The sequence below is a fragment of the Phocoena sinus genome, chromosome 9 (genome assembly GCF_008692025.1).
Source record: "Phocoena sinus isolate mPhoSin1 chromosome 9, mPhoSin1.pri, whole genome shotgun sequence".
Taxonomy (NCBI): Eukaryota; Metazoa; Chordata; class Mammalia; order Artiodactyla; family Phocoenidae; genus Phocoena; species Phocoena sinus.
In genome coordinates this window covers 98,732,758-98,756,391 of record NC_045771.1, presented here as the reverse complement: position 1 = coordinate 98,756,391, position 23,634 = coordinate 98,732,758, and positions in this window count along the sequence as shown.

The window sequence follows — 23,634 nt, the reverse complement described above, 5'->3', positions numbered from 1 at the left end:
TCATGGAGATTATAGGTGTCCAAAAATACAAAGATTGTATTCCCAAAATGTTTAAACATTATAAAGGTGATTAAGACAATAATACCAATATTTATGGAGATTCTTTGAAGTCTTCATGTTAAAGGCCTTTTTATACGGGAAATAAGTAAAAAGCTATATAAATTCCAAGTCCCATCAAATTTCATCTCCAGGAATATTTCGAGTTGGTGCTCCTCTTCTTTTTGTATGAAGAGTGTGGCATAGGGCTTCATAGTGGCTTGCAGCACTAACTGGATTCTCATTTCAGCTCTGCCACTTACTGGATATGTGTGGCTTGAGGTAAATGATGTAACTTCTCTTGATTTTTTGATTTCCTGGTCTGTCCAAGAAGGATAATAAGATACCTCTCCAAAATGGCTGCAGAAGAATTAAATGAATTAATATACTTAAAACAGTGGCCTTAAAACAGTGCCTGGAGTATCCTTTCCTCATCTACTTGGGCTCTATGGCTCTCCTGGACTTTGTTGATATTGGTGAGCACATAGGTCAACTTTAGCCTTAGGAATATATGGGGAAGAGTCATTAGATAAAGTCTATTCATTCAGCATTGGCAAGGTTATCTGCAGCAACCCTTGGAAACTAGTCTTTGTAAATCTGTGTCAATTAAGCATATCTTTGTCAAATCAATGGTTCTCAAAATGTGTCTACAAAGAAATGGAATTCTGTAGAGGACATTGGTGAGGTAGTCTTCCCTTTGCTCATAAATGACTCAATTTCTACCAGACAGATCTATAGACATTTGTTTGGAAAAATATTCAGAAATGGTTTGCACAGTGGTTTTGATAACTAGCAGGGCAATTTTCCTCCAGCTTTTCTCTCTTAATTGTACAGCAAAGGACCTGCCCTAGATGCAGCACCATTCCTTCCTGAGTCTTGATTTCATGGTGCCATGGTTCTCACTGAACCCTTGTCCTGATCATAGTTCTATCTTCAGAGACCATACCATACTTACCTTAAGCTAGATAATCTGTCTGGAATGGAAGAGTTAGTACCTAGGAATTTCTAGCAGTGTGTAGCATTTCCACACGACTGATTATCCAAACCAGAATCCCATGCTGAATCAGCGCTTGTCCAGTTAATTAGATCATTATTCAAATATGAATATACTTATAATATTGTTTTTCTGGAAGTAGTATGGGACAGATGGCTGTACTAGCAAAGAGAAACTGCCATTTGTTTCCATATTTGTAAGTGAAGGCTCTCAAAGTCTACTTTGAACATCACTAATGGTCAAGAAGGGTCTTTAGGAGTATAACCTGACCAGCCCCATGTTCTGAGCTGAAAAAGCATCAGAGTTGCAAGACGAGTTGTTTCAGCTTTTCAGTCCTGGTTGTTGCTAAATGTCCCTCTTCCCTCACCCACCTGCACAGACACACGTGCCTGACTCTCTTCATAGTGATTTGATGTTCCAACCCACCTGAAACTCAACACTTTTTCAAACCTACTCCATTGCTATAAAGTCTGTCATTAAGGGAAAGACAAAAAGGCCCCTGTAACTGCTTTACAACTAGTCTCTCTTCTCTTTGGTTTACGTAAAACAAGACTACTAGAACTTTTTACCCGAAGTATGACATTATTGAGCATAAAGGGAGCTCCACTGTCTATAGATTAAGTCCAAACCCCTCCCCCTGATATTTGAGGCTTTCTCCAATGTGAGATCAAACACTTCCATGAGTATCTTCCCACACCGTACAAGCCACCTGAGAGTCCTTTTTACACACATTTGCCCTTTCCACCCCTTGTGCCTTTTACTGCCCACATTATTCTTTCAGGCCAGAAAGCTCTTCCATGAAATTGTGCATTTTTCCTTCCTCTCCAAGGCTTCCCCCTTCCAGCCCTCATGCAGGAACCTGATCCACCCCATCCTGCAGGGTGGCATCAGGTACCCCTTTTTTAATGCTCTCTCTACTCTGGCTTTGCATTTGTACACATTAATAAATAGCTATTTTTCTTTTAAAGGAGAATTTAATCTCCTGCCAAAGGAAAATGAATGTTAGAGCTTAGTTTATAATGCCTAAACTATAAATTTTGCATGGGATCAGGAGTCAGTGGAACATATTCACATTCCTTGTGACTAATTAAAAAGAAAGAAGAGAGAAAAATAAAAGAAGTTTTCAGCATCCACTGAGCACCTGAGTTGTCAGCTGTCAGGCTTATTCCATTTTAATGACTTACCCATGTGTGGGAAGAGAGGGGGATGCATCTTTTGTGTGTTTTACTTCTGGCAAACGTTTCCTTTGGCAAACGTGGAAACTCTTGCAAAAGTCATGAATAAAGCAAGCCTGCAAAGTTTCCATCTCACATTGCAAGCCAATATTTCTTTGGAACATGGAAGCTTCATAACATCACATGCTACTCTCAGAATCCAGTTTGAAATCCTTCCACACCTCTGCAATCTGTGGGAAGAGGTGCTCTCTCAGGTGCAGCTAAGATTGAAGAATTTTTTTAATGGTTTTCTCAGTCTTACCCAGTTTTCTAATTATGTGCTTCATGGGGATTGCCTGGAGAGTTTGTTAAAAATGCTGATTCCTATCACCTAAGCACAAAGATTTTGATGTATAAAATTCTAAGACTGAGCCTAGGAATTTTCATTTCCACAAATACTCAAGTGAAACAGATGTGGGTGGTCCATGGACCACAAGTTGAAAAACACCAGTCAGAGCTCAAGCTTCTCAGTGCAGCTTCAAATGCCGCCATGAATGGTTCTTGTCTACAATTCCAACTTCATTTGTCATTGGTCCAATTCACACAGTTAAATGACAGCCACCCTGTGTTTATAAATCCCTTATGATTTCTACCCCCATTCTCTCCCCAACTTTGTCCACATCATTATTTTCACCTTCAATGCTCTTCCATACCCATCTCCAGCTTTCATCCATGCTCATACCTGCCCTCAAGGCTCAAATCACTTATAATCTCTTCTCTCAGATATACCTTCCAAATCAGGCTCTGTGGTAGAGCCTGTTTCTTTAAAAGCTTCCACTGGAAAGCGCATACTGTGAAAGTATTTATTTATTATACTCTACTAAAATTTTACATAGGATTTCATTGGTTTAAGGTCTCAACACTCCCAGGGTCTCTGATTTGTTATTCTAAAGGGAAAGAAGTGGGAAAAGGAGAGCATTAGAACCAAGTGAGAACCTACATGGGTAGGGCAATGCAGTATTTGTGTTGATGAAATCTTCAGAAAAACAATGTAATGAGAATTAAGTACAGAGGACACTTGAATAAGAGGTAAAAAATTACAAGGTAAGTATAAGAGGATGAGGACATTCCTGAGAATGAGTTTCCCCATCTCTAAAAGAGAAGTGGGGAGAAGGTGGCCTGTACGACTTCACGGATTCTCACCCAGCCTGTGACCGTGGTCCTGTGCAAGACCACACAGGCTCCTTAGTGAGCCTCAGGTGTTGTGGGAATGACCGAAGGAAGAGTAGATAGGGTCATGCTACACCATGATGCTTGGCCAACAAGGAATAAAGGACCAGACCAGAAAACATGGAGTTGTTTGTGGATATAACTGCGGAGGAAGGTCCCAAAGCAGCTTGCTTGTGAATAGAGCTCTAGCCCAGAATCTTGTGGCCCTAAGTTGAGAGAAATCCTGGACAATGGGATGAGGTACAGATTTTGTTTGTTTTAAATTTTTAATTGAAGTAAAATACACATAATATATTTACCATCTTAACTTTTAAGTGTACTGTCCAGCGGTGTTATATACATACACATTCTTGTACACATCACCACTGCCCATCTCTAGAACTTTTTCATCTTGCAAAACTAACTCTCTGTACCCGTTAAACAACTCCCTATTCCCCCCTGCACCATCCTCACACCCCCTGACACCCACCATTCACTTTCTGTCTCTATAAATTTGACTTCTCTAGATACCTCATGTGAGTGGAATCATATAGTGTTTGTCCTTTAGTGACTAGCTTCTTTCACTTAGCATAATGTCCTCAAGGTCCATCCATGTTGTAGCAGGTGTCAGAATTTCCTTCCTTTTTGTTGAGGAAGTATTCCACTATAGGGATAGGCCATGTTTTGTTTCTCTGTTCATCCACCAATGAACACTTGGTCACTTCCACCTCTTGGCTATTGTGTATAATGCTGCCGTGAAGGAGGGCTGCTAATCCAGTATGACCGGCGTCCTCATAAGCAAGTAGTCATGTAAACACAGAGACACAAGAAGAAGGTCGTGTGATGATGAGGGCAGAGATTGGAGTGATAGAGCTACCAGCCAAAGAGCACAAAAGATTCCCAACAACCACCTGCTAGGGAGAGGCAAGGAAGGATTCTCCCCTGTAGGTTTCAGAAGGAGCATGGCCCCGCCAACACCTCGAGTTTGGACTTCTGGTCTCCAGAACTGTGAGACAATAATCTCCTGTTGTTTAATCCACCCAGTCTGTGCTACTTTGTCATGGCAGCCCTGGAAGACCAACACGGCAAGTAAGAATAGAGACTGGAAAATTATCAATGTAAGGAAAAGAATCAGAAAACTGAGTAGAAGCCCTGTCAAATCCTTTCTAGAGGTCAGTCTTACTCTGGAAAGTACACAGGGAGAGAACACAGAAGGCAGGTTTGGGAGAGAGCAAGATTCAAGCTGATTTTGAAGGATTGTGGAGGAAGGATAGAAAGTGTTTGGGGCAGTGCTTGTAGCATATGTAGACATATGCTACATAAGTCTATGTAGCATAGACATAAAGGGCAAGTACAAAATGCCTGGTGTCTTTTAGAGGACACCACGTAATAGGGACTGGAGAGTGGAGAGGTGTGTACAATGAGGAAGAATAGGAGTCAGAGGGGGCACAGGCAATGCAGAGCAGGACAAAAAAAATGCAGAATATACTGGAACTGGGTGTCACCTCCCCAGAGCTGAGCTTTGGAAAGATAAGTTTGTTCTGTGTCAGGAAGTTGGATTGGAGATGAAGAGGAGATTAGGAAAGGCAAGTTAGGAGGTGGTTGTGATGACCAGGAGGACACAGAGGAGGGCTGGCAGGGGCCAAGCAGACTCTGAGGGTGGAAGGTTAAGGCATACTCACAAACATCTTTGGAAGGAGCTGACCACTAGTGGGGAGAGAAGCAGAGAGAATGGGCCCATGCTGATGCCTCTGGAAGTAGCAGGGAAGCTGGAGGGACGTGGAGGCTGGCTTGGGCTGCAGATGAAGCATTTTAGAGGAGATGACGGGACGTTACAGGAGAAATGTCCAGCTTACTTCAGCAATGGAGTAAAGCTCTGGTAGGAGAGAGGTTAGATAAGCACAGTTTTATCTACCTGGACGAGGTCATTGAAAACATGGGGGAGACTGAGATCACCCCCAGAGAGACTGAAAGTTGGGGAGGAAAACCACTTTTTAAAAGAAAATCAGGGGAAGCTGCTCTATGAAGCAATCTTCCAAGGGAAGACCCTTGCTCATTGCCTGTTACAAAGTCACAGAGATGGACAAGATCTGACCACCCCTCAGACACCAGCAGCATGGCCTTCAATACATCTCAACTGTATTGGCCACCAGGAGCCAAATAAGAGCTCTCTCCACTTGCTCTGAGAGTTTTCTGGACTTAATGAGAACACAAACACCACAGACCATTTGTCTCAGGAAGGTTCTTTTCCGGACAACCCTAAGAACAGAAATCCATCCAACTCACATGGATGTCCTTGATGGTGGAACTGGATTCAATTTCTCAAGGAGACCCCTTGCCAAGGATCTCCTTTCCCACTATCTCAGCCTCTGCAAAGTGTTTACAACCAGGCTATGCTTATGTACTTCACCAGATGTTTACTTCTGTGGATTTCAGGATGTGGAGACACTCATAAAAAGCAAGATGCTTTTTGATATTCAACCAGTTCAGATGCAATCAGGATTAACCCCAGGCCTTCCTGAGGTTGTAAAATATTCAGTTAAGTGTTTTAGCTCCACTGTGTTGCACCCGTTTCTCCAGAGAGAAGGAGTCAAGCCAGCAAGTGAAGTGGGGAGGTTAAGTACTCTCAGTGTTTGCAATCTGACCAAGGAAGGCAGAAGTACCATAAATCTTAGCAGGAAAGCTGTATCCCACGTGTTTGCAGCTCAGCTTGGATGGCAGACCACAGGGCTGTGGGTAGCTCAGATTAGGTTAAGGTTATTAATCCAAAGGCCTCATCTGACCTGGCTGATCATCGATTACTGGGAAGCTATTGGCTTTGGGGTACTACTGGCCTTGATTCCACATAAGTATGCATGTCCTGGGGTGTTCAAAAGTGTCAGTTAAAGTGGAATCGGGCAGAAAAGAGAAGGTTTGAATAAGACCTTAAAATATAAATGGTTAATAAGATCAAGGCACTTCGGTAGACCCTGAAAGCAAGTGCTAACAGGTACTTGGGGTAGTGATAGTTTATAAGCAAGAATTTTCTTATGAACACTTCATTTCTAGGGCTCCCTTGTGTGGATGGCATTAGTGTATAATATCTTTGAAAAAGAGTGTTCTCTTTTTATGACTTTCTAAGGAAAATTTTAAAATGAGCCCAGATCAGTGGAATCTAATTTGTCATCGGCGTTCATGACCCTCTACCTCTTATTTTTTTCTGAATTTCACTTCATGCCCCCTCCCTCTCACTTTCCCTCCCAGTACACAAATAAACTTAGTCACATTATCCCCAAATCAAAAACAAATACATAAAACCTCACCTGACCCCTGGGTCTTCTCATCCCGCCCTTGACCTACCGCATCCCGGAAGAAAAGCTCTCCCTCCTGCACCTGCACGCGTGGCCCTCTGCACACTGGCGGATTCTGTCTCCCAGGCTCCCCAGTCCTGCTCGGTCCTCATCTCCTAGACGTCTCTACAAGGAGACGCTTGTCAGCATCCCCTTCCCTTCAGAATTGCTTTCTCCCCCTGCAGCTTCTGGGCCATGCCCTCCACCATCCCATGTCTCACCTCCTCCAGCAACTTCTGTGAGGGAGGTGCTCTGTTCTGTTCACTGCCCTGAAACCAACATCCTTCAGAACGTCTGCAACAAGGTGGTCCTCAGACCCATTTGTTACATAAGCCATAATTCTCACGTGCTCTAATCACGCAGACACCATGGAGAAACGGTAAGCTGCTGACTCAGTTCTGTTTTGTTTTGTATTGCCAAGTGTTGAGCTGCGCCCTGAAGCGGCTACACAGACGTGCTCACACATTGGTGTTACACAGCTGAGAAAATGGAGCCACAAAACCAGAGGTGGTAAGTGGTGACTCTGTGAAGCCCCACGCATTTTTTTGTTATGCTTGTGTTGTTTTTCCCACTGCTCCAATGTTGCATGTCATATGTCATGTGCCCACCAGGACTGCCTCTCGTTTTCTGCAGACAAGGGGTGGGGCGTGTGCTGTTCTCGGCTCAGATGGCAGTAGCCCTCGCCTTGTCTGGGGCCGAGAAGAGAGCAGAGCCCCGGCTCCTGAGGGCAGGGCCCTGGGCCCTCGGCTGCCCCTGCCAAGGACTCGGGCCCTGCCCTCTGCCCCCAGAACTGCGTCAGGAAGACACAGGTTCTGAGCCGTACGAAGGTAATAGACCCCACTCCGGCTACTTTAGGTAGAAAAGTAAGCTTTAAGGTGGAAAGGACATTAGGGCAACTTCCAGAGTCATCAAAGAGTTGGAGAAAGATTTTCCAAGAGTGTAGCCAACCCCATGCCACCAACGTTATAGCAATCAAAGAGGAGTAAAATAAGAGTTGATCAATTTCAATATTGATATCAATGAAAGTATAAGTTGATGTATTAGATCTGTTATTTTTAGTCAGCTCTTTCTTATTAGTCTCGGAATGAATCTTAGTACATAAAAATCTCCCATGGTCTCCCATGAGGCCATAAAGGACCTCATCCTTTCAGATGTTCTATAACAGAAAACAATCACCTGGTTATCTAGAAAAATGAGATTATTCTCTGGTGATTGACAAATTTACAAATTCTGGGAAAGTTAGCTTGGAAATAAGTAACAATTTGGTCATGAGTGTATAACTTAGTAACACAACAGGATGATTTTGGGGTAAATAGGTTCCTGGATTGTGGGTTGGAAAAGAGTTAGGGGACAGTTTGGTGGGGGGCCTGCACAGCCTTAGTCATGATTAAGATGTGACTAAAAAGCCTATTAATCTTTCTGTGTTAGAGTTCTGTGGGAAAAGTAGCATTTCTGATTTATTGTGGACCTGGGAGTTTTCCCATTTTTTCCGAACTTTTCCAAATAAAGTTTGGAACAGATTTTTTTTCAATAATCATCACGATGCTTTATTCCATGGCAACATTCTCTTACTATGTCCACAATATTGGGACCTTGTCTTATCTTTAACACCAAAAATCCTCTACATCTGGTTCAGGGCCTAACATGAAGTGTTTAATTAAGATTTGTTGAAGGGATTAGTGAATCTATGAACTGTGATTACAGGTAAAAGGTACAGACCACACCCTTGCACAACAGTATTAATGTTGGCAAAATTAATTAATAGAAATAACAAAAAAGTTCTCAATAACAATTTAAGATTTTAGTTTTAGCATAATTCACAACAGGACTTGGAAAACTGCATATGATTCCTGAGATACTATATAATTGTACAAATCCTTCTTTGGAAGGAGAAAAAACAATTCTACTCTAACAATTCAAAACCATTGGAAAAGGACATAGAGGGAACTTCAATGCATATTACTAAGCGAAATGAGCCCATCTGAAAAGCCTACATGCAGTACGATTCCAACTCTAAGACATTCCGGAAAAGGCAAAACTATGGAGACAGTAAAAGGATCTGTGGTTGCCACTTGTCAGTGAGGGTGTGGTGAATACGCAGAGCACAGAGGATTTTCAGGGCAATGAAACTATTCATATAGATACTGTCAGGTGGATACAGATCATCACACATTTGTCCAAACCGTAGAACGTATAACATCAAGAGTGAACCCCAGTGGAAACTGTGGACTTTGGGACATGTACCACACTGGTGCAGGATGCTGGTGGTGGCAGAGGCTCCACACGTGCATGGGGGTCAGAGGTTATGTGGGAAATCTCTGTCCTTTTCACTCAGTTTTATTGTGAACCTAAAACTGGTCTAGAAATAAAGTCTATTTAAAACAATTTAAAAGTTTTTAAATTAAAAAAATTGGACAGTAAACCTACCATTATTTCTTTACTTTGTTAATATATTTATTTATTATAAACTTCAAATAATATGGAAATAGAAAAAGTCAAAAGTCAAAGAGCCCTAAATTCTCTCACCCTTCCACCACCCCATCAAAGATAGTCACTACTTTAGCTGCTTCATCATTACTTCAAATTCATAATCTTTGCATCCAAGAGCTTTTTGTGTGCAACTGTCTCAAAATCTAGTTACCTCGATACCATGAAAATGTTCTCTTGTGTTTTCTTCCCATGAGTTTTTTTCATTCCTCTCTCTCCTTTTTCTGGAGTAGAATAGAGGTCAGGGCTCATGTATTTCCGTATAGAGATCCAATTTTTCTAGCACCACTTACTAAGAAGACTTCCCTTTCTGGTTAGTTGACTTGGTGCACGGCTCAAAAAATCAATTGACTGTTCTGGTTTCAAACCAGTCATTTAAAGATCTTGGAAGTTACCATTCCCTTCTTTACAACAAGAAAAATCTGGGCAAAATAAAAATTAACAACTTTTCTTGGATCCTTAGAGAATTGAAGTCACAGGTTAAATCACCATCATGAAATCTGAAAGAGACAGGCACTTGTTTAATAAATGATGTTGGAAAAATAGATTTAATATATAGAGAAAAATAAAACAAGTTTCCTCCTTTACACCATATACCCAAGTGGATTTCAGCATTATTAAGGGCCTGAATATAAAATCTAACACAATCACGTTAATGGAAAAAATGTAGGAATATATATATTTTTGTCTCCCAAAGCAAAATCCATAAAGTGAAATATGGATTGATCCGATTACACAAAAAATAAAGATTTCTATTCAAAATTAAGGACACAGACTCCTGGTTTCAACTCTGACATGTAACAGCTTAGAAGTCATCCCCTCTGTCCTTTTAACAAGAAAAAAGGTAGACAAACTGGAAATCAATGACTTTTCTTCGATTCACTAGAGAACTTAGGTAACAGGGCAATCACACTGAAATCTGGGAAGGTGGACACATCCAGAGATAGAAAACAGATTAGATTTAAGATTTGCTCTCCTGGAGTAAAAACCCTAGGATGCCGTGTCCCTGAAGGAACATTAAACCAGAGGCTGGGAGCAGAAGAGTGAAGTTACTGGGGCTGTCATTATATGCAGACCACCACATTTTCTCAGGCTTCTCCTCCAAGGACCCACTACATTCTCACAGGGAGGATTTCCCAGCTCATTCACACCTCTCTTCTCCTCCTCTACCCTGCCCTCTCCTTCCCCTGGCCCTGGCAGGGAGAGGAAAGACAAGCCATTCTGAAATCCCTCAAACCCTTCTCCCTTACAATACAAAAGGCTTAATCCCCACAAGTGTCAGAAGGCAAGAGAGAAACCCAACCCCAGATGGAGACAGAAAACTCCATCTGCTCTCACACTGCTCTAACCTCCCTGACTCAGCTCAGGAAAAAAAAAATTTTTTTAAGCCATAATGTAGAAGGGAGAGGGCTTCAGAGATTACCTGCTACATCTGGGGAAGGGATAAGGGATCAGGGAGAAGTGCTACCCATGAAGGAGGGACAGAAACACTTGTAAAGGCAACACCTCAAAAGTAGTCCACCATGCACCCCAAAGGCTGCAAATTAATCGAAATATCAGAGACTATCCCCCATACACAACATAGTACTATGTTAATAAGCTTCCAGTAAAAATAACAGTGGACTACATCAGAAGAGGTGCAAGAGACTCTTTCTGAGGAACAAAGCAAACAAGTTCCAAAGCCAAAGGAGAGGCAATTCCAAGGACACCAGAGGAATTTGAAGTTCTAGTGCCATAGCAACAACAAACATCAAACACAGCACAAATACTCAAGGTCTATTATCTCCATGTGTATTGCCCTATACAACATGTCTAGCTTCCAACAAGGCAAAACAAATGAAAAAGAAATTATAAGCCATGCCAAAAGGTAAAAACAAACAAACAAAGCAACAATCACAGTTTAAAGAGATAAAGAAATCACTAGAACTCTCCTCTGACATTATTGGAGCTCAGAATTATTAGACAAGGAATTCAGTATAACTGTGATTAATATGTTAAAGGGTCTAAAGAAAAAATAGATGATACACAAGATCAGATAGGTAATGTCAGCAGAGAGATGGAAACTCAAAGAAGGAATCAAAAGACAATGCTAGATATCAAAAATGTAGTAACATAATAAAGAATGCCTTAGATGGGATCATTGGTAGTCCAAATACTACTGAGGAAAGGACCACTGAAGTTAAAGAAGGATCAACAGTAACTACCCGAACTCAAACACAAAGAGGGAAAAAAAGGAATAACAGAATATCCAAGCTCTGTGGTAATATCAAGTGGTTTAACATATACATAATTGGAATATCATGGGGAGATGAAAGACAGAACAGATCAAAAGATTTATTTGGAAAAATAATGGCCAAAAGGTAAAAAAAAAAAAAAAAAAAAAAAAAGATTAGTATCAGTATTGGGGGCCAGGAGGGATGCATAGGCAATATCCAGTGGATTTTTAGACCAATGAAACTACTCTGTGTGATACTGTAAAAGTGGATACATGTCATTATACACTTGTCAAAACCTACACGATATACAAGAGAGTGAACACTAATGTAAATTGTAGACTTTGAGTATAATGATGTATCAATGTAGATTTGTTGATTGTAACAAATAATTTTTGATTTTGATAGTGCAGGAGGCTGTGTGTATGTGAGGGCAGGAGATATATAGGACATATCTATACTTTCTGTTTAATCTTGCTGTGAACCTAAGGCAGTTCTAAAAATATTAGGTCTATTAAAATTGTCATTTTTCAAAGAATAGAAAAAGCAATCTTACAATTCATGTGGAACCACAAAAGACCCCAAGTAGCCAAAGCAATCTTGAGAAAGAATAAAGCTCAAGGCATCACACTCCCTGACTTCCAATTATATCACAAAGTTATAGTAATCAAAACAGTATGATACTGGCATAAAGACAAACACATAGATCAATGAGACAGAATAGAGAGCCCAGAAATAAACTCATCTATTTATACTCAATCACTCTTTGACAAGAGCACTAAGAATACACAATGGGGGAAAGATAGTCTCTTCAACAAATGGTGATGGGAAAACTGGATATCCACATGCAAAAACGAAAAAAAATTGGACCCCCTATCTTATAACACACATAAAAATTAACCCAAAATAAATTAAATACTTAAATGCAGAGATGCGAAACTGTACAACTCCTAAAAGAAAGCATAGGGGAAAACCTCTTTGGAATTGGTCTTGACAACAATTTTTAGATATGACACCAAAAGCATGGGCAACAAAAGCAAAAAACGCACAAGTGGGATTATATCAAACTAAAAAGCTTCTGCACAAAAAAGGAACAATCAACAAAATAAAAAAGGTAAATTATGGAATGAAGAAAATATTTATAAACCAGCTATCTTATAAGGAGATAATATCCAGAATATATTAGGATAAAGAAGATGTGGCACATATATACAATAGAATATTACTCAGCCATAAAGAGAAATGAAATTGAGTTATTTGCAGTGAGGTGGATGGACCTAGAGTCTGTCATACAGAGTGAAGTAAGTCTGAAAGAGAAAAACAAATACCATATGCTAACACATATATATGGAATCTAAAAAAAAAAAAAAAGGTTCTGAAGAACACAGGGGCAGGACAGGTATAAAGATGCAGATGTAGAGAATGGACTTGAGGACATGGGGAGGGGTAAGAGTAAGCTGGGACGAAGTGAGAGAGTGGCATGGACATATATACACTACCAAATGTAAAATAGATAACTAGTGGGAAGCAGCCGCATAGCACAGGGAGATCAACTTGGTGCTTTGTGACCACCTAGAGGGGTGGGATGGGAAGGATGGGAGGGAGACACAAGAGGGAGGGGATATGGGGATATATGTATACATATAGCTGATTCACTTTGTTATAAAGCAGAAACTAACACACCATTGTAAAGCAATTATACTCTAATAAAGATGTTTAAAAAAAAAGATCACAAGTGCTGGTGAGTATGTGGAGAAAAGGGAACTTTTGTGCACTGTTGGTGGGATTGCAAGTTGGTGTAGCCATTATGGAAAACAATATGGAGGTTCCTTAGAAATTAAAAATAGAATTATTATACAATTCACGAAGCCACTTCTGGGTATATACTGAAGGAAATATAATCACTGTCTTGAAGATATATCTGCACCTCCATGTTTACTGCAGCATTACTCACAATAGCCAAGAAATGGAAACAACCTAAGTCTATTGACAGATAAATGGAGAAAGAAAATATGGTATATACAATGGGATATTAATGAGCTGTAAACAGGAAGAAAATCCTAACATTTGCAGCAATCTGGATGAACTTTGAGGACATTATGATGATGGAAATAAGCCAGACAAAGAAGGATAATACTGTATGATCTCACTATTGTGTGAAATCTAAAAAAATCAAACTCATAGTGATAGAGTAGACTGGTGATTGCCAGGGTTGGGGGAGGGGGAAATGGGGACATACTGGTCAAAGGGTACCAACTTTAAGTTATTAGATGAATAAATTCTGAGGACATAATGTAGAGTATGGTGATTATACTTAATAATACTGTATTACATACTTGAAATTTGCTAAGAGAACTTGTGTTCTCAATACACACACACAAACGTAACTATGTGAGGTGATGAATGTGTTAATTAACTTGATTGTAGAAATCCTCTCACAATGTATATGTATCATAATACTGTACATCTTAACAATATCACATTCTGCAACCTAGATATATATAATTTTTATTTGTCAACCGTATTTTAATAAAGCTGTAAAAAAAGATACAGCTAAAATTTTTCCCAAATTAATGTTAGATACCAAATGACAGATCCAAAAAAACTCACTAATCAGGATAAATACAAACATGTGTACACATATATGCGTGCACGCACACACACACACACACACACACACATCCCTAGACATCATATTTAAACTGCAGAAAAAAGCAGTTGATTGTATATTTCACCATACTTGGACTATTCCGTTTCATTGATCTATTTGTCCATATTTATGCCAATACTAACTTGTCATGACTATTACATCATTATTACATTACTAAAATAAATCTTGAAATCAGGTTGTGATCCCTGCAACATTGTTTTTCTTTTGCAAGATTATCTTGATGATCCTACATCCTTTTAATTTTCTCTATATATTCTAAGCTTTTGCACAGCAAAGGAAACCATAAATAAGACAAAAAGAAAACCCTCAGAATGGTAGAAAATATTTGCAAATGAAGCAACTGACAAAGGATTAATCTCCAAAATTTACAAGCAGTTCATGCAGTTCAATATCAAAAAAACAAACAACCCAGTCCAGAACTGGGCAGAAGACCTAAATAGACATTTCTCCAAAGAAGATATACAGATTGCCAACAAACACATGAAAGGATGCTCAATATCACTAATCATTAGAGAAATGCAAATCAAAACTACAATGAGGTATCACCTCACACCAGTCAGAATGGCCATCATCAAAAAGTCTACAAACAATAAATGCTGGAGAGGGTGTGGAGAAAAGGGAACCCTCTTGCACTGTTGGTAGGAATGTAAATTGATACAGTCACTATGGAGAACAGCATGGAGGTTCCTTAAAAAACTAAAAATAGAACTCCCATATGACCCAGCAATCCCACTACTGGACATACACCCTGAGAGAACCATAATTCAAAAAGAGTCATGTACCAAAATGTTCACTGCAGCTCTATTTACAATAGCCAGCACATGGAAGCAACCTAAGTGTCCATAGACAGATGAATGGATAAAGAAGATGTGGCACATATATACAATGGAATATTACTCAGCCATAAAAAGGAACGAAACTGAGTTATTTGTAGTGAGTTATTTCTAGGGTCTGTCATACAGAGTGAAGCAAGTCAGAAAGAGAAAAACAAATACCATATGCTAACACATATATATGGAATCTTAAAAAAAAAAGGTTCTGCAGAACCTAGGGACAGGACAGGAATAAAGACGTAGACATAGAGAATGGACTTGAGGACACAGGGAGGGGGAAGGGTAAGCTGGGATGAAGTGAGAGAGTGGCATAGACTTATATATACTATCAAATGTAAAATAGATAGCTCCCACATAGCACAGGGAGATCAACTCGGTGCTTTGTGACCACCTAGAGGAGTGGCATAGGGAGGATGGGAGGGAGACCCAAGAAGGAGGAGATAAGGGGATATATGTATAAGTATAGCTGATTCACTTTGTTATAAAGCAGAAATTAACACACCATTGTAACGCAGTTATATTCCAATAAAGATGTTAAAAAATAATAACAAAAAAAAAGCAAAATGACAAAAAATAAATAAATAAAATAAATCAGCTTCTCAAATTCTTTACAAAAAAACCTGATAGAGTTTTGACTGAGTTTGTGTTCTATCTTGACATGAATTTAGGAAGAATGAATATGTTAACAATACTGAGTTTTACAATCCATGAACGTGGTATATCCATCTATTATTTATGGCTTAATTTTTCTCAAAAATATTTTAGTTTTCAACCCAGAGGACTAGCATATGCTTTGCTAAGTTTTTTTTCTTTTTCCCCCGGGTACTTTGTGTTTCTAATGCAGAAGGCGTAAACTAGCATTAATAGTAATAACTTCTATTATGATGATGATGATGATGATTTTTATTTAAATATATTAGAATCCCTTTTTTCCTTTTGCAGTTATAGTTTGGTAATTTTCCATATCAGCACAGCTCTATTTCTCTGTTTTGGAAGTTACCAAAATATTTCTCCATAAAAATGTCTCAATACATTTAATAGTCTTAGGGGCTGGATGTGAACTTTTGAGATAGGAATTAAAGAAGAAATTGTGGTGACCTTAGCATTAGCATTATTACATGTGGCTATTTCCCTTGCCAGTCTGAGAAGGCTTTGTGGAGAGAGTGATGTTGTGACCCTACAGATGGAGAGCATCAGTGTGAGCTGTGTAGAGAGCAAGTAATTCAGTTTCTGGAATGCATGGGTTCACAGTTCACAGCTAGCACTTGCTGATCTGCCAAGATCTTTGGGAAACCACCTCACTGAGCCTAGTTTATTTATCCATAAAATATTTCTTTAGGTTTTCCCTAGAGGTTGGATGAAATCATGGACACATTAATTGTGCTAAGACATGAATGAGACCAAAGGTAAAAGACTATTGTTGTTTTGTGCTTTTGTTCTGGAGTTGTTGGTTTTTTTATGTGATCTTCAGCTTACACAGGAATCTGTTTTATTATTTGATAACTGGGAAACAACTTTAAACCCAACTCATTCTTCACAATGATGCTTGTATGATTTTATGATAAAAAAAATATTTTCCTACCCTTCATTGTTTTTGTGTATAAGAGCAATACAGGTCCCAAATATCCCTAAGCACTATACACAGAGGAAGCATTAGAAATACCAAAGACAGGGCCAGCTACATAAATTGCAAGGCCCTGTGCAAAATGAAAATATGAGGCCCTGTGTTCAAAAATCAGGGAAAGAATGTCATCGGTACTGAATTATAAAGCTTTTTCCTCCTTTCACAGTCTCTCTTTCAACCTCTCACAGTGTTTTGTTTAATTTGTCATTTAATATTGGTCTAAGTAAGGAAAAATCAAAATTTTAATTATTTGCATGAATTTTACCATTCATCTTTATATTGCACAATGTCAATTTTAAATGCAAATCACTACTCTATGCACATTATTTTGTGTCCTAATCACTGAAGAGAATTTCAGTTTTTTGGAAAACATAATTTTTATAGTCCTAGTATAGAGTCTGGACATTCATTGTACATTTATCTTTGTATTGGAAATGTGCCTTTAGGGAAAATCATATCCAGTCTTCTCAGCAACTGTGATGCTGAACCCTCCTGCCACCAAATGTATTCAGTAGAGATTAAATGTATTAAAGATACTTTCCAGGAATGCCTAAAGAAGATCTATATATCCTTGAGGTATTGTTTAATCTTAGACCATCAGCAAACTGTGTGTCTGGATTGTATCTTTTCATCTTCTGTAGAACTTCATTTTCCGAGCTGTAATTTGGCATAAGATAACTGCTGGAATTTATAAAAAATACTGTAAGAAAGAGACCCATGAAACTCGTTGATTTTGTCAATGATTTGTTTGTGTGTTTGATAGGCATTGAGTGCCCAGTACGTGCTCATCTCTCTGCTACATGACAGATAGAAAATGAGAAAATGTTAGACCCATCCTTTCCTCATAGATCTCACTGTTAGTGGTGTAGACAGATAATTAAACAGCTGCATATATATCCTATTAACTTTGGTTGTGTTAATTGTCTCACAGTGTCAACAGAGGTTCTAATGGTGACACTCAGCTCATCTTGGTGGTCAAGGTAAGACTGCCATGAGAAAATGACATATATGTTAAGGCCTGAAGGATGGGGAAGAAATAGTTGGATTTGTGGATCGTGGTAGGGTTGGGAATGCTTCATTATGGGGATTTTATGATGATCTTTATGAGGACTGTAGGAGACAGTTCATTCCCCAGTGTTAGGAATAGTGGAGCTAGTGTGTTTTGATGGCATGAAAACGCATAGTGAAAAATTCTTTTGTGGAAATTGGCTTTTCATTTTTCACCAGAAAATTAGCATAGAGCATTCCTACAGAAGCAATAAAAGGAAAAATCGACAAATTGGACTTCATCAAAATAAAAAGCTTTGTGTACCAAGGATACTACTACTGTAAAGAAAGTGTGAATGCAAAAATGCCACTTTGGAAGACAGTTATCAATTTCCTACAAGACTAAATATACTATTACCATACACTTCTAGAAATTTACACAAATGAGTTGAAAACTTGTGTCTACACAAAAACTTGCACATGGATGTTTATAGCAGATTTATTCATAATTGTAAAACTTGAAGGCAACCAGGATGTCCTTCAACAGCTGAATAAATAAATAACTCTAGTACATCCAAACAATGCAATATTACTCAGCACTAAAAAGAAATGAGCTATCAAGTCACAAAAAGACATGAAGGAAACTTAAATGCATGGTACTAAGTGAAAAAAGTCAATCTGAAAAGACTGCATACTGTATGATTCCAACCAAATGACATTCTAGAAAAGGCAAAACTGTGGAGACAGTAAAAAGGTCAGTGGTTGCCAGGGATTTTGGGAGAGACAGAGAGGGATGACTAGTTGGAGTACAGAGGCTTTTTAGGGAGGTGAAATTGTTCTGTATGATACTGTAATGTCATACATGACATCATGCACTTGTCAAAACCCATAAAACTGTACCATACAAAGCATGAACCCTAATGGAAAGTATGGTCTTTGGTTAATAATAACATATCAATACCAGCTCATCAATTGTAACAAACGTAGCACATTAAGGTAAGATGTTAATAATGGGGTGTATTAGTCAGGATTCCCCAGGGAAACAGAACCTATAGAGTATGTATTTATATAGAAAGGGGTTTACTTTAAGGAGTTAACTTACAGAATTGTGGAGGCTGGCAAGTCCATCTGCAGGGTGTGCCAGTAGGCTGTCGACCCAGGAAAGAGCTGGTGTTGCAGTTCAAGTCCAAAGGCCATCTGTTGCAAAATTCCTTCCTGCTCAACAATGTCAGTCTTTTTGTTCTATTTAAGCCTTCAACTGATTGGATGAGGCCCACCCACATTAGAGAGGTTATCTGCTTTACTCAAAGTCCACTGATTTAAATGTTAATCTCATTCAGAAACATCCAGAATACCCAACCAGGTTAACACATAACATTAATTATCACGCAGGGGAAATTGTATGTTGGGTAGCTGTGTGTATAGGAATTCTCTATAATTTTTGCTCAATTTTCTTGTAAATCACAAACTACTCTAAGTATAGTCTATTAACTAAAATAAAACAAAGTATTTCCATATTCCAAACATATGCAGCTAGAGTCCTCTATTATTTTTAAGATGTGTTTTTCATATTTAGATCTTTAATTTACCTGGAGTCATGAGGTAGGGACCACAGTTATTTTTTTCTTTAGAGAAAGTCAATTGCTGTTCTTTGCTGCTACATACTTTCCCCACTGATTCACCAGATTCCGAATAACACTGTGTTCTATCATGTTCCATTCCTATTTACTTATGTCTTTGTGAGTACTAGTCTTTCTTAAATAATGCTATATTTCATTTATTCTAAGATGCACATTTATTTTCACATTTTATTATTTCTAAAGTTGGGATTTTTTTTACTGCTGACGGTGTGTCATTGTTCAGTTCAAAGTATTTTTCTTTCTTACTGATTTATGTAAAAGTTGTGTATCTTGCAGTTCACGTCATATAAAAATCAATGAAATGTGATGTTTATTTTACCAAGAAGAGAAACATCTCCATCCTTTATCTTCATGTTGTCTTACCTATTTTGGGATCTGTACACTTCCACAAAAAAATGTCTGTGAAGAATGTCTTAGTTTGCTCAGGCTACCATAGCAAAGTAGCATAGATAGGTGACTTATAAACAATAGAAGTTTGTTTATTCCTCACAGTTCTGGAGTCTTGAAGGCCCATATCAACTTCTGGAGGAGTTTGATTTCTGATAAGGACCCTTCCAGGCTTGCAGATGGCTGCTTTCTCACCGTATCCTCATATGGCCTTTCCTCTGAGTGCACATTGAGGGGATGTAGAAAAGGAGAAGCTTTCTGGTGCCTTTTCTTATCCCATTGGGCCAGGGGCCCATACTCGTGATCTCATCTAACACTAAAACCTCCCAAACCTCCCACATCCTAATACCATCCCACTGGGGGTTAGGGCATCAACATATGAATTTGGGAGGGTCACAATTCAGTCTGTAGCAGGGAATTTATTGGAATTGTATTTTATTTAGAAATGAATTTAGGAAGAAACAATTTCCTAAGATATTGAGTCCTCACATCAAATATCAACTTATTTTTAGGTTTAGAATTCTCATGATCTCCCTTATTCACTTATTTTCTTTTTTTTTCTATGTACAAATAAAATAGTTTGTGTTTTCCTTCTCCATTTTTATATTTTTAATATTTTATCTTTTATTACATTGGGTGAGACTTACGGTAGTAGGTTGAACATCAGTAGTGAGAGCAAACAGCAGGAATATTTCTCAAATTTAAAGGACTACTTTTAAATTTTCCATTAAGTATGTTGTCTACTTTAGATTGTTTGGAGATACCTTTATGAGGATAGAAAATTTCTTTTTATTCTACCTTCATTAAGAGAATTTTTATTTTCTTTTTAAAAATTTGAATTTTATGGAATAATTTTATTTATCTATATATTATATAATTTTCCCTATAAAACTATTAATTTCATGAGTTATGTTCATACATTTCCTAATAATTGAACATCTTTGCATTTCTGGAATAAATTTTGTTCAACACCAAATGATCTTTTTCCAATTTTGGTATTAAGGAGGCTGCATTTCTTTCTCTCTTTTTAAAAGGTAAAAATAATTTGTTCTTTTAAAATTGAATTTAAAATGATAAGTGTGGGCATAATGGTTCTGCTTGCCTTCCCAAAGAGGGGTATGGATTTGACTGTAGATTCAGTGTTTATGATAATTAATGATATATTCCCTTTAAAACGTGTATTATTGCATTAATTTGTAGATGTGAAATATATAGTCCATGAAATCTAATTTTTCCAATTTGTTCATGTAAAGCTGTCCATAGTATTCTACTTGTGAGAAACAAGTGTATTATATTTATAGTAATGTTTCCATTTCTATTTCTACTATAATTTATTTGTTCATTCTATTTCACTTTTTTCTACATCAGTCAATAGACTGGCTTCCATGTTTGCAACAGAACTTTTTTTTATTTTTTCATAAAATACTCTTGTCCCAAAGAAGCACCTTTGTTACGATTTCTTTGCTCATCACCATCCCCAGAACTAAGCAGTTTTTATAAAGTTGGAATCTATTCTCCCTATTCAGGATCTTATAGTAAAATTCGGTACTATATTATGTTATACTATTATATGAGCTCATAAACCATATATGGCATTGATTTATTCTGAACAGTTCTGGTGTTGCCCAAGTTTTTATTTTGATGATATTCAGTTTGGAAAAACATTGCAAGATTCACCAAATGCTGTTTGCTGTGTTTGATCTCACTCCTCTGCCTTAAATGTGTGAACTCATCCACCATTTCCTCTTGCTTCTCACTGTGACATTTAAATTAACTCTGTACTGTGTGATCCCAGCATCTTTGTCTCCTCTGCAGGAACTTCTGTTTCATGATCGGCCTGCAGAGGGCTCTTGGAGGTTTGCAGGGGCCTTGGAGGAGCTGGCATCCTACTTTTACGAGGGTGATTCCTCGTATGACAATCATATTTCTAAAGTCATAGGAAATGACAGAACTTATTTAATGTCTTACCAGAAAGTTCTGTGTGTTCCAACCGAACATAGATGCATAAAATGTGAGCAAGTTTTTCAGTGAAAATCAGTCTTTAGGATAGATGTGGATTTGGGCTGCAGCCCCTCCCTTGTTTGTTTTGTGAATGTGAACTGCTCCTCCCAGGGACCCACAGTATAGGACTGCTGGGAGGAATTCACAAATTAAAAAGGTAAAGTACTTGAAGGACATGGCACGTGACAAGCGATCAACATATGTTGACTTGGTTATTCTTATTACTACTTTCATATTTAGCTATGGACACTAAGTTGCATTTTATTGTGGATTTAAACGTCATCAAGTGTTAAATGCAGTTAAATTCCTTCATGCCACACTTGCAAATTTTTAAGAAGACCTTATCTGTTTTATTTGTAACAGCTTTGTTGAAGAATATTGTTAACACAATATAAACTGCACAAAACAAATGTGAACAGTTTAAGTACTGACATATGAATAAAACTATTTAGCCATCATCACAATGAACCATGAACATACCATCTTGTACACGTTTCACATATTCCTTTGTAACCCTTTCATTTTTTTATGCTCTTTCTAAAGTCTCCCTTCCCCCAGAGCAACTCCTAATCTGATTGGTGTCACTATACATTTGTATTTCTGAGAGGTTTGGAATCATATACATAGTACCCAATCTTTTGTCTGGCTTACTTCACTTGGCGTCAATATTTTGAGATTCATGCTGTTTAATGCTTCATTGAATGGGTATGCCACAGCGTGTTTATCCATTCACCTACTGAAGGGCATTTAGCTTGTTTCCAGTTTGGGGCTATTACAAATAAAGCTGCCATGAACATTTGTGTATATATTTTCACATTGACATGTGCTTTCTTTGCTCTTGGGTAAATTCCTAGGAGTGGAATGGTTGGATCATATGACAGGTCTTTGTTTAACTTTATAAGAAACAGTGAAATGCTATCCTAGTGTTTTCGAAAGTGACTGTACCAACGCACATCCTCACCTGTTGTACGTGAGCAAGCACTCCAGTGAGTCTGTGGTCAGTGCAGGTACAAGGACCATCCCTTCTAGTACTTTCACATCCACACCTGTCTTAGGAAGCCAGAGCTAGAGACAGAACAAGAACTTCGGGTTAAAAGCCTAAGGTCTTTCTTTTTCCTATTCCTACAAACAATAGTAAAATAAATTGAATTAAAGGGAATAATGTAATTTCTGAAAAATTATATCTTACATTTCAAATTATTAACTGCAACACATTTCTTTTTTTTTTTTCTCTGACTCTTTAATGTTGTCTCCCCATCCAAAACTGAGTTTGTGGCTATCTTTTTCATGTTAAAAAAGTTTTTACAGCACTAGGCTAGATAAAGCATAAAAAAATCTGCAACAGAAGGTTTGAAACTCTTTAATTTCATCAGATTCCTAGGCAGCTTTCTTCCCCATACCAATACAGGTAGGGAAGACGTGTAATGTTATTTTCTTCCCCAGTTTGGAGCACACCTTACTTTTCCCAGCACTCTTCTACCACACTGCACATAATTCAGTGTCCAGCTCAATGGCAACTCCTTTTGTTTGATTAAAACTCACTTCTGCCTCTTATGGAACTCTCAAAGGATTCTGCCTCTGCTTCTTACACTATTTGTTAAAATCCATCTTATATTAAATTTACTTACAAACAGGCTATCTTCTTAACAGCTTGCACATATTAACTCCATCACTTTCATTCTATCACTTTAAAATGATGCAGACAAACTGAGTATTTGTTACTTTCAGGGCACTTCTGTTTCAAATGTGACTGAGCAGAACTTCTGTCCAAGAGAAATATTTTTTTATATAAATTTTTTTTCAATGGCTGCCAGATTTATATATATATATATATATATATATATATATATTCCTGTTTTTTATTCATTTAAATGAAAGTTTAAACAACAGATATTTACAAACATGCATATAGTGTATTTACTTAAATGAGATAAGAAATTCACACTGTGACCATAAAATTGCATAATTTGTGGAAATCTACTTCTATTTTTAAATGCCAAGGTAATTCACTGTTCTTTATCATCTGACATTTCTACAGAAATCCTATGAATTTTTTAACCTAAATAGGT